Here is a 6,000-nt window from a genome sequence, read left to right on the forward strand (position 1 = left end):
TACCGTAAAAAACTTCGTTCATTGGTTCATTATCGTAAGCCCCTTCTATTTCTCATTTTGCACTCCTTTTGATGCCCCAAACTCAATATTTCCCTTGGAGATCACTCTCCAAACTAAATATTTTGAATGACCAAAAACTTGTCCAAAAAACTAAAACTGAACACAACCCATCTACCATATCATGCAATTAGTCATACCAAACTTAGTAAGTATTAGTATTAGACAAAGAAAATTCCTTTGCCGCCACTCTAAAATAATCTGCCACCCTAATCCTCCTGCGCCAAGATCTCCTATCTGAGGTTAGGTCATCAGTGAGGTTTAGGGCCCTCAAGTCCAGCGTGAGTAGGTCAGCCCAAGTCCGCATTGGCCAACCTCTCCTTCTCGGTCCTAATACCACTAAATCCTCCACACTGCGCACTAGAACAGATACCCTTCTTCGCCTAATATGCCCAAACCAACGCAATCGACCTTCTCTCACTTTTTCTGCGATAGGCGCAACTCGTAATTTATTCCTGAAAAAACCAGTTGACAATCAGTCCAACATGGTACGTCCACAAATCCACCTTAACATTCTCATTTCCGCCACCTCTAACTGTAGCGACTGGGAATTTCGCGACGTGATTAAGCGAATAAAATATAATTCTATGTTGTAATTATAAATTATGTGCTAAATGAATTTTGTTGGTTAATTTTCTTAATTGTATATTTGTAATGAGAATGTAAAATGACCCGTTCCAGTTTGATGAGTCTTCAGGTTGAACGGAACTCGTCTTAAAAAGAGATTAAGGTATTTAAATGTGAACTATATGTTATTGTGTGAAATAGGAATGTTTATTTGGGTATTATATTTCAGTGATGTGTTAGTTAATATAAAGGGAATGATTGAGAAGCTTAATTGAAAACGCTCAGCGTCAGGCCATCAGACAGGACGCGACCCGTTTCGCGAAAAGTGGTTATTAATTAAAAAGGGGAATTCTTATGATTGAATGCGTTACGATATGAGTCGTGATATGTGAATAAGTGCTATTGATTGAAAATATGCTTGATCATGTGCTCTGGTTTTTTTTAAATGATTTTAAGGGATTTATTTGATTTAAAATAAGGTTTATTGAACCTTTATATATTTTTATAAAATTATCCGAGTATGTTGAAGGTGTGAAATTTGTTTTTCTATCTTCAAAATAGTCCTAGAGACTTTACAAAAATGATAGACGGAATTATTTGGTGATCGGTGTATTTTAAAATGATTTTATCGAGTTATATTTTATTTTAAGCGCAATCTTGTAAAATTCATAGAAAATAAACCGTATGCTCTAAAATTATTTTAAAAATATGTCTACAAAGCTAATTTCGAGATCTATATTCCAAAATTGTTATTAGTGACATTTTCATCTTTTCTGAGATAAAAATTAGCCAAAATTGTGTATTAATTAAATTTGTTTTGAGTTAAATAAAAAGAAGATACTAGAGTTGGGTTGACAAAAGACCAAAACACCCCTGCCATTTTGGCTATAAAAACCCACCACTCCCTCTTTTTCTTCTCTCCACCCAGCCACTCTTTCTTTCTTTCCTCTTTTCCTCCTCTCTCTTTTCTCTCTTCTCTCTCTCGACTCTCTCCTTCTCTCTCTTTCTCTCTCTTGCACGCAACATCAAAATTTAGTCCAAATTTAAAAATCTTTTTACCTATAGTCATCATTTTCGATCTTCTACTCATATACCATTTGCATGTAAGTATTTAAGCTAGTTTCAAAATCAACTTCTCTTGATTATATCTAAGAAAGCCTCAATTTCTTAGTGTATGATTATGGGAGAAGTGTAATGTGTTATATGTTATGTTTTCTTTAATTTTGACTTGGTGTAATTCAAATTTTTGGAAAAATAAAATGGGGTTTTGATTACTAAATGAATTTTGATTGATGATCCATGATTTATTTGCTTATATTTAGTATTGAGTTTGGTATGCACAATAAAATCTTATTTTTAAGAAAATTCTTTGCATGCATATAAGATTTTGTGAATTTAAGTTGTAACTTGGTTTGATCTTGATTAGAATGATTAAATAATGGATTTTGGCAAGATAAATATGTGAGTTAAAGGTTGCATGTCAAAAATGGTGGGTGCATCTGTGTGTATTTGAAAAAGCCGAATGGGTTTTGTAATTAAAAGGGGAATAAATTTATTTTGTGGCTTGCATGCTAGTTGTTTTTAGTTATTGTTTATAATAAAAAAATGATTACTTGATTTTATGAATGAAGTTCTCGGTTTAAATGATTTTTAATATAAATGATAGCATTAGACTAGTTGCATGTGATTTTGGATGGTTTTGTGCTATGTTGGGTTCGAATTTTGTGAATTAAAAGGAGAAGAATGATTGTTTGCTTAGGTTGATTATGGTTTAAGTATTTAAAGAATCTTTTGATTTGATTAAATGGTTTTAGTTCGAATTGTTACTATTTAAAAATGGGGGTTTGATTTTGATTTAAGTTAACAAAGGATTTTGGTTTAAAAGGATGAATTTTGGCTTGCACTAAAGTTTATAGATGATCCTTGTACTTGCATGTCAATTTGTGGTGTTGCATGCAACAAATTAAGGTTTTGCTTGTAAAAATTTGATTTCTTGTTTGTATCTTGTGAAGAAGCCGAATGGTTCATGGATTTCAAAAGGATTGATTCAAGTTATTTGGTTGATTTGATTCTAGAGTCTAGTTAAATGAATGCATAAGATTGCATGTTGATGTGGTTCATTTGTTTGGTTCGAATTTTTGCATAAAAAGGAAATGATTGAGTTGCTTTGTTATCGAGTCATACGAATTGAGATTATTTGCTAAAGTATGGAGTTTAAGTATATAAGTATACACTATTAAGTGCTATGAGAGTATTCGGTGTTTATACTCGTGTATGTGAGTTAAGCGTTAGATCGAACTGGGGTAATTATTAAATGTTCTAGGAACGTCGAATGGGAATCTAATTAGGGTTTTGATTTTGGATTGTAGATTCAGAGTGTAAAGGCATTCAGGCTAGAAAAGGGAAAGGTGTTCTAGGTGGCAGTAGTTCAACCCTTGTAAAGCAGGAAAGCGAATTCAGGCAAGTAACTCTGCCTACTTGTATAAATTGTGTATAGAGAGGATATTGCTGATGCCATGATAGAGTAATGATCTTTATAAACACTCATGATAACCTGTTATTGATTTTGAATCCTAATATTGATATTTGTGCCATACCTGTCTTTGATCCCTTGAAACACCTTAATACTGATCTCGTAATGATTGATATGGTTATTGTTCAAACCTTTATAGTAACCCTGTTGATTCATATCCTTATTATCTGTTGATTTCTGTTGATACCCTGAATTCTCGTAAACCCTATAAGAACATTTATGAACTCCCTTGCGTAATGTTTCGATTAACCCAAATCATTCATTCCTTTGTTTACCTTAACCTGTATTGATCCTTGAAACTGTTTTGATTCCCTAACTTGTGTACCTTGTTTATCATTTGATCAAGATCCTTATAATTGATCTTTGATTACCTTTGATCTGTTTATTATCTTTGAATTCTTGAATTGAACTTAAGAATGATTTTCGACTTGAAAGAGTCTGAATGATTTCGTATTCTTGGTAATGATAAAATGAACTTAGTAAAACCTTTCTTTTCCAACACAAGGTTTTCCATATGAATTCCTGATGGATTGGATTAAGACGTAAGAGACTAGTGGGACTAGTCCAATCATATAAGACATTAGCGGGGCTAGTCCAATTTAAGGCTGAAATTATGCCATAGGTACTTTAACGACCAGATGGAGGTCGGTACGGGTTGATCACCCGTATTATTATTTATGAAAGTTAAAGTAGTCCAATCAAGGGTTCCCTATCACTTTATAAAAAGATATTGAATACATTTCCTTAGCAATTGCTTCTTTGAAAATGAAATGATTTAAAATGATTTGAGAAGAGCTGATTGTGTTATTGTTTAGCATACAGCTTTGAGAACCCTGATTTTTATTCTGATATTGTTATCAATCATATAATTGATTCCCAGAGTTGAATTGATTCTTGCTTTCCACTTGAAAGATCCTCGAGATCCTGTTAATGATTTGTGATGAATGTCGGCTTTCACCCTATCTTGAGCCTTGATTCCTGAAAGCCCAAATCTTTCTTCATAACTGTTAGGTCACACACACTGTAGAGGGGGTGAATACAGTGTAAAGTACAATCAAATCGAACTTTAATATCTCAAGTAACAGAAAACAAACTTTATTAAAATAATAAACTCTGTTACAGTATGGAACTGTTACCTCTCAGTGATGAACAAATATCACGAGAGCTGCTAGGGTTACAATGAATAATCTTCTTGAATATGATAACACTTATAGTGTAAACCCTATGTATGTGTTTATATACTACACAGTTACAAGATAATCGCTAATTGATATGGAATATAATTCTGCTTCCTAAAATATATCAATCAGATATCTTTTCTTCCAAGTATTCTATTCTTCATAGAATTCTTTCTTCATGCATATCTCTTCTTATGTTTATCTTGATCTTCTTTCCTTTAATCAGCTACTGTCCTTATCTTGAACGTCCTTCAGCACTTAAGTTCTGATATCCATCTTCTGATGATTATCTCCTGATAATATAAGTACTGATATCCTTAAGTCCTGACTTCCAGTAAGTACTGATTTATCCTGTTTAAGTAAGATCTGAAAACTAAACATAAATCATATTAACCATGACATTATCAAATATATCTAACAATCTCCCCCAACTTGTAAATTAGCATAATATACAAGTTTAACAGATATTTGATGATGTCAAAAACATTAAGTACAAATGCATGAGAATTAGACTAGATAACTACAACTTACAGTCCTTAAAGCTTTACCAATATTTAACTTCTGATAACAGCTTCAGTCTGTACAAATATCAGAATTTAAGCAGTTGTAGATCTTGACTTGGCTTCATCTTTTGATCTCTCTGATGTCAAGAGTTGTTCTGAGATAGTTCTTCAACAAACATCTCTCAGCATATCTAAGTTCATCAATCATTCTCCTTTTAGCATCTTTAAGCTCTGCATTATCTTCACCAATTTCAAAGATTGCAGCCCTGAGATCATTAATCTTTGCTTTTCTTATATCTTGATCCAGTCTGATCAAATAAGCTTTATCAGACTCAAGATTGAATTCCACAGCCCTATAACCCAGAAAGGTAGTTATAATCTTAGCAGTATTGGGCTTCATTTCAACTATATCATCCTTGTGATCTCTATACTTTGGAACATATGTGATGTCAGACATAACAGAATAAAGCCTTTTCTGTCTCTGAATCTGATCCTTCAAATAGTGTGCAGCACTTTCTGTCAATCTGTCATCCACTTGAAGTAAGAATAGTACATGCTCCAATTCTTCAAAATACTTCAAAGGAATGGCATTTTGCCTTATATGATAAATCCTACCATTTGTCATGAAGTACAACAAGATGTGTTCTTTCAAGTAGGTATGGTAAACCATTTGTACAGATTCCAGTTGATTCAATCTCTCAGGAGTTGCTCCAATACCTGGTTCACTCAAGGAAGTTGTATCATTGGTAGTGTTCTGTATTTTTCTTTCATCAGCACTTCCCAATCCAGTTTTATCTCTTGCTTCCTTTCTAGTAACTACTCTTGCTTCAAAACCACTTGCAGCAGTCTTCAAATGTTGAGTCTGTTTTGCTTTAGTGAATCCTGGTAGGAGTTTCTTTGATCTATCTTCTGATTTCAAGTTAACTTGAGCTGTGTCAGAGGTTACTTGCTTCTTCGAAATATCAGAACTTACTGTCTCTTGACTCTGAACAACTTGAACCATGTCAGAGGTTGTCTTAAAAACTTTTCTTGAAGTCAGAGCAAGATCATCCTTTTCATCAGTGATTTCTTCATTCACAGGAAGCACATAAGCCTTGATAGGTTCACCAACCTTTTCTTTACCCTTGGATCTTGGATCTATCTGCGGTTGTGATTTAGCCAA

Source organism: Apium graveolens, chromosome 3, assembly GCF_009905375.1.
Source record: "Apium graveolens cultivar Ventura chromosome 3, ASM990537v1, whole genome shotgun sequence".
Classification (NCBI taxonomy): Eukaryota; Viridiplantae; Streptophyta; class Magnoliopsida; order Apiales; family Apiaceae; genus Apium; species Apium graveolens.